The 11,995-nt window shown below is 31.8% G+C and overlaps 1 long non-coding RNA gene across 1 annotated transcript; it reads left to right on the top strand.

The window, feature by feature from the left end:
* The first annotated feature begins 1,899 nt into the window (after nt 1-1,899).
* On the top strand, nt 1,900-9,239 carry LOC126722723 (uncharacterized). The gene is made up of 3 exons (XR_007654042.1): nt 1,900-2,040; nt 5,506-5,802; nt 8,731-9,239. It is a non-coding gene; the product is annotated as an uncharacterized LOC126722723 (long non-coding RNA).
* The last annotated feature ends 2,756 nt before the right edge of the window (nt 9,240-11,995 follow it).

Here is an 11,995-nt window from a genome sequence, read left to right as displayed (position 1 = left end):
AACATATCAATAAACGGTTGAGTTTCACCCCTTGCCTTAACAAAACTTCTAGCAAGCCATAACACAAATAAAACTCTAAAAATTGTAAAGAAACTTTAAGGAAACCTAAATTATATTCTACGGCAGCTCTCTCCTGAATTTTTGCTCTAAAGAGCATTTAAATAGATTAAGGAATCCTATTACAAGTTGAATTCCCGTTTGGAGAAAATCCTAAGTTTTTAGGCTTCTATTAACTGACATTTTTGGCCTATTTAATTTCAGAATTAGGACTTTTGGTAAACTATAAAGTTGTAACCCTTTAAGTTATATTTCCAGCCCAACTTGAATCGTCACGATTGGACATCTGAACCGAAAGTTATGCTCCAAATGCTAACTGGTGCGCAAGCTGGAATCCTAATCCAAATTGGACTTGGATTTTGTGCAAATTTCTTTTGATTCTTTGCTCCAATTGGACTTGAATTTAATTGGATTGGCTTTCTTTGACTTCATCATGGCTATTGTAAAATTAAAGTCAATTAGCTTTCTTCTTTGTACAAATCTACTTATTTAATTTCATCATCCTACAAAAAATAAATTCACGCATTAAAATTTAATTAAGTAAAAAAAATTGATTATTTAGCATTATTCTAAAACTAACTATAAAATGCATGAATTAACTCAAAATAAGTATGATAATGCTTTCTAATAATGATATAAATATGCAAAATTAATCTATTTCCACTAAAAATGCTAAGAATGTATTTGAAGATATGTACCGGATAAAGGATCCTCTTCCACCCACTTTGGAGGACCCTCTTCCACTAGTTAAGGTCATTTTCAAAAAAAAAAAAAAAAAAAAAAAAAAAGATATTAAGTTAATCAATCATTCATATTTGACAAGAGATAATACGTAATCCTCTCCACCAATAGAATGCCTTATGCCCTTTTTTGGTCCTTTTCACATTCTTCCCTGTTGACTTTTCAGCCTAGGCAGCTTTTTCTTTTTTCTTTTTTCTTTTTTTCCTTGCCTTTCAATTTTTTTTTATTCCACTGGATAAGAAAGAGTATTAATTTATAACTTTTATGTTCTCTACTTTTCTATTCTTTTCTATCACTTTTTAACTTTAAAAATGAATGGCAGTCAACAAGTTCTAATTAAGTTTTAGTTTTAGTTATGACAAAAAAAAAAAAGAAAAAGAAAAAGGAACAACGGTAAATTTTGGTATAATATTTAATTATTTTATTTGATTTTAGTTTCATCTGGTTGACAAATTCTTCAATTATAATGAAAATATGGTAAGACAAGTGAACAACTCTTTTGTTAATTTAGATGGCCATGTTAACCAATGTTTTTAGGACAATTATTAATAAATTGCAATAAAAAAATTTTGATATCATTTTTATGAAAAATATAAAAAGTTGTTAACAACATTTATTAATTTATCATTCTCTCAATAAAAATAACCCATAATCTAATGCGGACAATGACTAACATTTACCTAATTTAAATACACTCTAAAAAGTAAAAAGAGTAAAAGGACATCATCAAATCGAATCTTAAGGCTGGGTTTGGATAGCGATAGACTGCATGTCTGTGTTTTTTTGGTTAGGTCCTGTGCACTGTTCATGGGACTCGCAAGTACGGAAAAACGCAAATCTAACTTTAAAATTGAGTCCCACGGTACTATTCACATATTTAAAAATTATTTCACTACATTATTTTCAGTTTTAAATTTTCAGTAATAAGCAGTATCCAAACAGATCCTAAAGAATGACAAATACCAGCAACTTATTTCCATTCCATTTTCTGCATTATTTCTTCGGGTGACCACTAATGAATATATTACGTCATGTATTGTATGGTATGTCTTTTTCTATTTATGGTTAACCGAGTTTTTTTTTTTTTTTTTGGAGGAACAATAACCAACTACCGAGTCCTATTTAAACAACTAGACTATAATAAGTTTTTCCAATCTTAGTATCTTTTTGTCGGCCAGTAAATATTTCTAGACCAGAATCAATCCAATCTTCTTGGAGTAGGAACTCAGCTCAGCCGTTCAGGTTCGTGTGCTTGCTAACTTTTTATTACGAGCTTTTAATCATTTGCGAAGCTTCTTTGAAGCAACTTTCTTTTTCGTAGTTCCTAGAATTTATCGTTTTTTTTTTTTTTAAAGAAAATTAAAATAAATAAAATAAAAAGCATCGGAAAAATCTCAGGGAAGAAACAACATTGTACAGTGAAAAACCACAACCACTAGAAAGTCAGGGGGGCTTACTCGGAGAAACCTTGCAAGAGTGGTCAGTAATGCTCTGTTTAGATGTTTAAAAAAGGAGGGAGAGTAGAGTAAAGGGAGAGAGAGTAATTCAATTACTTTTTTTGAAAGTTTTTTAAGAAAGTAAGAGGAGGGGTTTCAACTACCTCTAACCCCCTCATTTTTAATTCTTCCAAATTAGAGAGATTTGAAGGGACAGTAGAGTAGATAAATTATTGACCAAATAAATTATTCAATTTACCATTTCTAAATTAACAAAATTACAAACCGATTATATAAATAATTTTTATTTGTTTTCAGAGAAAATTTAAGGAGAATGAAACAAAAATTGAATCTCACTATTTCATTGACTAATGTTGTGAAAATACGTACATTTACCCAAAAAAATTAATTTAAAATAATATGGCATCGTGTCAACCAGTTACTTTTGCTCTCTGCAAGTTCATCAAAATTCCACTTCCAAGTCCAACGTCTTGTAAACTTTTCGTTTCATCGCAATCTCTTCAGTAAACTTTTTTTTTGTTCTTTTCTTTTCTTTCCTCTCTTATTTTCTCACCAACCAAACAATGCCCAACAGTCCAAAATTAGGGTTTCCATAACCCCCACCTACTAAACGAAATCCAGAAAAATGTCAACGATGAGCCTCCAAATCAACCCCGAGTCTCCTCCCTTATCTCTCCAGCCACTGCTCATTCCGGCCAACACCGATGGCCACGATGGTTCACCAGGATGCCACGGAGTCTGGTTCAACATGGTTTTGGTGGTGGTGTCGGTGTTCGTAGGGTACCTATCGATCCACGCGAAGAAGAACCTAAAGAAACTATACAATCGAGGCTCATACATTTTAATTTCCTACTATGCCCTTCTCTGGTTCACTACCTTACTCAACCTCACTTGGTCCTCTCTTTAGGTCCCCTCTTTACTTTCTTTCTAAATTTTTTATTATTTAATTTTGATTTTTTTAAATTTTTTGGTAATTGTAAATATATGACAATTATTAAATAATTAGTGGTATTTAATTTATTTATTTATTTTATTTTTTTTACTTTTATTAGTGGTATTTGATGGAATGAGAATGTTGATTAAATAATTATTTAATCTAACAAATTAATCATAGATCAATGTTGCAAGTCTATTTTCAAATAGGGGTAAATTTGTCTATTTAAATAATTTCCTCTCATTTCCATCATAATTTTTAAAACATTCAAAAAAGAGGAAGGGCTAATTACTCAATTCCCCCTTACTAATTTTAAAAACATCCAAACAATGTGGAGGATAACCATACTCTCCTCTCCACTACTCTCCTCCCCTCTACTCCCCTCTTCTCTCCTCCCTCTCTAAACTTCTAAATAGGCCATAAAGGAGTTGCAAATCGTAGGCCGGTGGTGTTAGAGCTCGAATCTAACCTGATTCGGTCAGATCTAGAATGGAACCACCACTAATGGTCTACAGAAAGAGGCCTGACCATTGTTTAATCTACTTCTTCCTTTGCCCATTGTTTTAAAATTTTATTACCATAGCTTATTTCACAAGTTTTGAGTAATGCTATTCAAATTATTTTATAAATATTTTTGCAAATTGATAATATGGTGAGTGATTATTGGTAAGTGAAAAAATTGATATTAGTGGTAGATCTAGATAAAAAGTAAAAATTAGTATGAATCTGTCATATCAATAAGTTGTAAAATTATTATAAAATAGTTTGTGACTGTAACAGTATTCCAATTTTTTGTCACAATTTAATCATATGACAGAATGTGAATGGTGAAGAAAAAATAGTGCCATGGAGACATTTGGCTAGGGATTTTTGAGCTTCACATCCCACCACTGCTATTGTTCCATGCCAACATCTCTGATCTGGTGTGAAACGTGTTTGGGTCTTCGTTTCTGGGTTTGGATCTCTATTTATGGGTTCGGGTCTTTGTTTGTGTTTGGGTTTGTGTGTCAAATGTCAAGGAAACATTTGACAAAGACCCATGAGCTCCGCCACCACCATTGGCAACGCCACCACTAGTGGCCGTCGATCTTCCTCTTTCTCTGTTCTAATTTTTTTTCCCCCTCTTTTGGTTTGGTTCTTTATTGGTTTGGGTCTTGGTCAATTTGCAGATTGGGTTTGGTGATTTTTGATTTGGGTTTGAAAGGGGGTTTGGGTATGGTCGTTAGCAGATTTATGGGTATTTTTTATTTAGGTTTTTTCTCAAAATGGCTCTAATATGGTGATTTTGTTAGTGTGTGCAAATGAATCTGTGCATGATTGGTAATCTGGGATGATTTTTGGGGGGTTTTGGGTTTTGGAATTTGTATGGCTATGTGTCTATGTTTGTGTTCTATGAGATGGTGCAGTTGTGTAGTGTGATTTGTGCAGCAGTGTAGTGTGATTGAAGAGAGGGTATGAGATGAGAAAGAGAAGAGTTGGTCTGAGATGAGAAGGGTTTGGCTAGTCAGGGACAAATTTGTTTTTTAAGGATCAAGTTGGTTATTTTTGAAAAGTCTTGGACCTAATTGGTATTAGTCCAAACCTCAAGGGGTTTAGTGGAATTTACCCTTATTATTATTTTGGGGTGGCCTGGCCCCCCTAAAGGTTCCCGCAATATATTAGATGCTCTTAATTAGACTTCGGTTATTTCTGTAAACTTGGACAGGTACCTTAAATCTGCCTAAAGAAGAATATATAAGAATAACGATTTATTGAGTTATTTGGCTGGTTATTATGTAAATACAAGTTTATGGTCACTTTGAAAGTTTTTGGGAGAAATAATGAGAGAGGTCTAATTCTATAGATGGGGTGCCAAACTGAAAAATAATTTGATGTGCAATTCTGAAATATAAATATTCTTAATTTTAGATTTAGTACTAATATTGAGCAGTCCTTTTTTTTAAAATATAAATTTTCTATAGGTTTTTTTTTCCAATTATTTATTTATTTATTTATTTTCTGTCAATCCAGTATGTTATATTCTATCCTCAAATTTTATGTACGTAGTTGTGTTTATGAGAGATTTAATATTCATCTTTTTAATAAAATGGTATAATTTTAATGTTTTATATATAACATGTGTACACATTATGACATAAGTGATATCATCCTATATATTGATCCGACCCATAAAAGACTAAAAATTATTTTTTAAAAGAAAAATGCAACAATTTTAGTTGCACAGATTCTAAACCTATACCTAATTGGATTATATTCTAACCGTATTTGATTGCCAAAGTGTACCCTGATCCTAACACCATGTAGGTATATTGACAGATTAAAGATGGAAACAAGGATAGCCTCAAGTGCAACTGTAAGTGAAGTTCTTAATGTAAACATTAATTATTTGGTTTGGAGTGTCCAAGTGAGAACCTATTTGATTGCTCAAGATATATGGGACATTGTTGAAGCAACCGACGAATGTCCCAAGCAAGAAGAATGCCATGGCTTTACATGTGATCCAAATTTCATGCTCGTAACAGATATGTCATGTGATTAGTCTGATTACTTCTGCCAAAATTGCTTGGGAAACTTTGGAATCAATATGCAGCATCCCCAAAAGTGATTATTTTGGTATGTCTCTCTCTATTCTGCACGTGCTCAAACATTTTATACCTCAAATAGGCCTAAGGTCTAGAAGATATTATAATAAATTTACCCACAAAAAAAAAAAAAAAAACACTTAGAAGAAAGAAAAGAAATGAAATACAAAATCATCACGGTTTTCCTCCTCCCCTCTGTCTCATCTAGTTGCCACCACCATTACAACCTTAATAATACACCAATAGACAGTAGTATTAATAGAAGCAAAGCCAACATTTGAATAGTGGCAATGGCCTTATGCCGGAGGACATGTGATGGGTGCCAAATCCATGATTGAAGCATTCAAAAAAGACCCATTCTGATGTTGCTGCAGAAATGCCCCATCCCCATGGCAATTTTATTTAGATATAAATAAATTATAATTCGTGGTCTTATAATATGCTTTTATGCTATAATCACAAAGTTAGGCTCTATTTTTTTTTTTTTCCAAAAAGTAAAGGTAGGCTCTTTTGTGATCAAATCTCATGCTACTTAATTATCTAATAAGTTTTGGGTTAAATTAGAAATTACGTCCTCTAATTTTGTCTCAAATTCGATTCAATTTAGCTTTTAAACTTCACTTTCGTTTAATTCAGTTCTTTACTTTCAAGTTTATTCAATTCATGTCTTTCTATGAAATATAATTTCCTTCGAGATGGAATTGAAGATCCATGATAGCAGCATCTTGTTATAGTGCCTCCATGCATTAAACACTGGGCTCAAGGAATCCAAGCGTTGCAATATTGTTCCATCAACATAACAAATCTTATTTTTGGCAGTCACTACCATGAGAAAAGATCTACTTTCAGGTGTTGTAATTGTGTCGTCCATAAAAAGTTGAGTGACAAGAATAATGCCTGGATTATCCTCCACTGTGCAATAGTAAGGGTTTCAAGCATATTCTCCAGTTGAAGCCTAATTGGAGAATGTGTTTTAGCAAACGTTGAAGAAGCTACCACTGAAGTAGTGGCAGTGCCAAAAAAATTTTCAATATATATATACACACACACATGAAGAATGTTTATAATTTTTATTTTAACATATGATATTTTCTTACTTAAACAAAAATATTTACATTAAGTTTTTACATTTTTGCCAAAAAATGAATAAATAAGTCTTGATATGTCTAAAAATATACAAGTCAATTTAATAAAATAAAAAATAATTAAATTATATATATAGTATACATTAAATATACTTTAATTTAATGAGCTATATATGACATAAGAGTAATCAGAGGGAATAAGCAATACATTAGTCAACTATTTAAATGCATTACATATTTTTAATAAGAATCTAGGAAGGCTAGTATTTAAATTTAGGGTAAATTATGTATTTGGTCTCCATCCTTTACATTATATTTCAATTTGGTTCCTAACCTTTCAGTTTTTTGTTAATTTAGTCTCTGTTATATCTCTTGGATGAAAATTGTTGACATAGAAAATGGCCAAAATAAAGAATTTGTTTATTGCCACATCAACTACAACTAATTTTTTATTTTAGCCGTTAGTCATGTCAGTAATTTCCATCTAAGAAATAACAGTTTAGACTAAATTGACATGACACTGAAAGGTTAGGGTCTAAATTTGTGATTGGAGATCAAGAATGTGATAATCTTCTCTGATTTCTCATTGAATGAATAACTCAATCTCTGCTTATATATACAAGAAGCAGAGACAAAACTAGAAAAATAAGAAAAACTGAAACTCTGACTAATTAATAGCTTATAACTAACATAATAGAACGGTCCACCAACTCTAGGTACCAATGACAACATAACACATGTACTGTCACTACGGTGGGATAAATACATAACTAAGCTACCTGTAGGTTTCTCTATTTAGATGCCTAAGCTGCAGGTCGTACATAACAGAATCATTTGCTACAAACTTCTTCATCTGATTTGATCAAAGTTTTAGTAAATTTCACTTTTTTACTTTATCCAAAAAAATGTAATTATGTTATGTTTTCCCCATTAGTTAAAATTTCCCCTCATTTGTCCAACTTTATTTTGTTCTCCCAGATCTGCTATCAATTATTGGAATTTTATTTTTTTAATGGCTACTACTAGTTATATTCTTGTTTGGGTGGCTAGTATTGGTAGAGTGTTAGTGAGCTTCCCTTCTATCCATTTTGTAATTTTTCTTTCATTTAGATCTTCCAAGTTACAGGTTAAATATAATTAGGTGAGGAAAATGCCATAAAGTTGCTCGCTGCTATTTTTTTTCTTAGGATTTTAATCTCTTGCTGTTAAATTAAATCATAATATATTTTCATTAGCAAATGGAAAATTATTGTCTCATACTCCCAATATTCACACTCTATACACACAGGACATCACTTTGAAAAAGAGTAAATTCCAATGTTTTCGCCTCTAATTTGGAATTAAAATACAAAATATTTACACTAACCTCTTCTAAATAACCAAAAATAGGCTCTAAAAAACTTAAATTTTGTATATTACCCTTCACTTAAATTGCCATTCACACTCCTCTAATAGGAACTTTGAAAAAAAAAAATTCCCCAAAGAATTTTAATTTATTTTTAATCATTCAGGGGAGGGCATGTGTAAATAATTTATATTTTAAAGAAAGTGGCTATCTTATTCCAAATTAAGGGGAGGTGAGTGTCATAACAAAAAGTCTTAGAAAAAGTCACTGCTTCCCCTTTCAAAAACTGTGCATACATGATGTCCACTGTTTGTAAACAATATTCTGGAATGCAAAGTGTGTACATTGAAAGTATGAGGAGAAGCTAAGATCAGGTAAACACGTAAAGCAAGAATGGTTGAAATGTAATATACCTAATACCCCACTACGGTATTTTGGATATCGAAAAGAGTTTAATAGAGTCTTCACTGAGTCACAATTTTATATGTGAGAATGATATATTAAATTGTTGTTGGTGTTTCAATTCCAGAGGAGGAGGAAGAAAGTTATGTGGGTTGGAGCAATCGGATGAAAACAATTTTAATGGATCATGATCTTTGGAACATTGTTGAAACAACCACCGAACCAACTACACCTGCATGGAGCAAGACGAATGCTTTGGCTTTATATTTGATCAGGGAATCCTGCGGGTCGGACATATTTTCTTTGATAGAGAAAATTAGTAAGGCTAAAGACGCTTGGGATGAAATTACAAACTCAGGTAGCTATTTCTCTCCTAAAGATACACATGCTCTATCATTCTATAATAATAGATTAAAGTTTGCAAATCGATGATAACACTAGAGTGGTTGCCATTGTTTCTTCGCTATATTCAGTGTGGTTGTGGTGATGGTGGTTTCGGTGAGTCTTTGCCCATTTTGGTCACTAATAGGGTTGTAAATAAATAAACTTTCTAAATGAAACTAACAAAGCTCCTCTGCTATCTATACTACACAATAGAGCCAAGGGAGTCAATACCGCTCCGGAGGCTGTACCAGTTTGGCCAGCGGTACGATATATTTCGAATACTAGTCAATACCGGTGTACCGTTTTAGGTTTACCGCTATTTTTTTATATTTATAAATAAATATATACATATATATATATATATGTATGTAGGTGTGTGTGTGTATATATATTATAATAAATAGAAAAGTTTACCATAAAACATTTCCTCAATTCAGAACTAATTATTCATGGTTTTAGACTTTAGTATCAATTAAAAGAAACAAAAAACACAATATAAAAAATAGAAAGCTTAAAAGTTACCATTGCATACTAAGAAAACAAATAATACTAATAAGTTAATGCAAATAAGTTACCATTCTGCCCTAACAAAAATTCAAAAATTACAAAACTTAAAAAAAAAAAAAAAAAAAAAATTCTGTACCGGCCGGTACGCTCGATACCAACCGGTATTGCCCAAAATTGGCTGGTACGGCCGGTATTTTTTCCGATACGAAACAAGAGGGTTATATGTACCGGTTTGCTTGCCGGTATAGTATATACCAGCCGGTACGGTATGGAATCGACTCCCTTGAATAGAGCATGTACATGAGTCCAGAAAAAGAGCCAGAAAAGAAAACAGAAATAATAAATCTAACTAACGTAACGGTTACAAAAGAAACTAATAAGATTATGACGCATGTGCTAACTATACGACATTGCTTTGTGAATTTTCGTTTGTTCTTGTTTAATGATACGGCATTGTTTCTTTGTCTCTTGTTTCTTTTCATTAATCATAATGACACCGTTTCCATCTTTGGGTTCTTCTACTATTTCTTCACAAAATGCTGCCATTTTCTTCATCTTCTTTTCTTGTTTTCTCTTTTCAACTTTAACAAGGGCACACGCAAAGAGAGAGAACGAGAAATAGGTATGGTACAAGTAGTGATGAGTCGGTTCTGATTATTGGGTTATTAAGAATTTAGGGGGTTGCTGAATGAGGTGAGGATGGATGAATGAGAGACCTCTGAGATATGGATGATAATTGTGAATTATCATAATTGTGATGAGTTTGTGTATGTCTAAATTTTATATAATTGTGAATTATGAGTTTGATTTCTTTTATATGTAACCTGCTCCCTACTTTCTTGATCGATAAGCAGAGTGCCATAAAGAAATGACTCCAAGTGTTGCTTGTATAAATCAGAGCATTGGTTCCATATTTCTTTTTTGGTGAAATTACTATTTTGGTACATACATTTTGGGGTTATAGTCAGTTTGGTCTCTACATTTTAGTAACAATCAATTTGATCATTGCTATTTGCAACTTGTAATTAATTTAGTCCTTATTAAAAACTCGTTAACAAAAAATGCTGACGTGTCAAATAAATGACAAGTTGACAAATGAGAGGATGGAAAATGCGGAGAAGAAGGAAAAGTGGAATGATAGAAGAGATTTAACTTCCCCCATTTATGTTTGGTTGGTGGGTGGAAATGTGGAGGGATAGAAAACTTTTTTTTTTAGTTAAGAAGAAAAATGAGAGGATAGAAAATAAAATTTGTATAAATTTACTCATATGCCCTTATTAAAAAATAATGCCCGATTAAAAAAAATATAAAATACAATCACCCAAGGTTATTATAAAAGAAAAAATCCTTATAGTTGAAGAAGAGTGAAATGCCCTAAAAGGAACCAAACACCAAAAAAAAAAAAAGTGAAGCAGTGTATCATGTCCATAAAAAGAAAAAGAAAAGAAAAAAAAAGAAAAAAAAAAAAAAAGCAAAAATCAAAACGTGAGATGAAGGGTAGTTTAGTCATTTGACTACAACTACTCCTATCCTCTTTATTTTTTCCCCAAATTGGGGAGGTGACTTTTTGGTAGGACCCAAACATTTTCTCCACTACAACATTTCAAGCTTTCTCTTACTTTTATCTATTTTTGTGGTTTTCTTCATTTGTTTGTCTTTAGTTGCCTCATTTTACTTTTGCCAAATGACCGTGTGAATGCTTTTTTTGATCAGTGGCATGTGTATGCTATTTTCATTCTCTCTTTTTTTTTTTTCCTTTTTTCTTTTTTTTTATAACTGGGAATGGTAGGATTTTTTTTTTTTTGTTCTTTGGTTTTTATTTTTTTAATTGGGCATTATTTTCGTTTTAATAACCTTGGTGGAATTATTTTTTTGGATGATTTTTTTTTTTTTAATTTTTAAGTTGAGCACAATTTTTTTATTTTTTATAAGGACATATAATTCAATTTATATCTACATCATTTTTCATCCTCTCATTTTTCTTCTCAGCCAAATAATGAGTTTTCCACTTTTCTATCTCTTCACCATTTTCATCCTTCCACTTTTTCACCCTTTCAACCAAACAAACCCTAAATACTCAAAATTTTATCTTTCTTCTCTTAGCCATGAATCACTATATGAAACTTGAGTCTCAAAACATTTTTCTTTGTTCTTGTCCTTGGGTTAACTAAACTAGAACAAATGGGTGGTTATCGCTTTTCTCTACTTGTCCTACAAGAAATTTGTTGATAGGATTTTGAGTTTCATTTGGCTTTTATCTCCTTGTTGGTCAAAATATGTGGGTACATGAGTTTGGCTTTGAATTTTCTTTGGGTCTTACTAATAATTTGAAGAGCGGATGAAATTTTCTGGTTTGCATGTTATCTTGCTCCGGTGGAAATTGGGTGTTACGGGTGAAATTTTCTTTGTTCTTACTGATAATTTGTAGCAATTTTTTTAATATTAATTAAAAAATTTATTATTATTTTACTCACCACATAAGCATCAAGTGTGCCAACTTG

The sequence above is a fragment of the Quercus robur genome, chromosome 4 (assembly GCF_932294415.1).
Source record: "Quercus robur chromosome 4, dhQueRobu3.1, whole genome shotgun sequence".
Taxonomy (NCBI): Eukaryota; Viridiplantae; Streptophyta; class Magnoliopsida; order Fagales; family Fagaceae; genus Quercus; species Quercus robur.
Note: the sequence above shows the minus strand (reverse complement) of the source record. Positions and strands in the feature narration are given on the sequence as shown.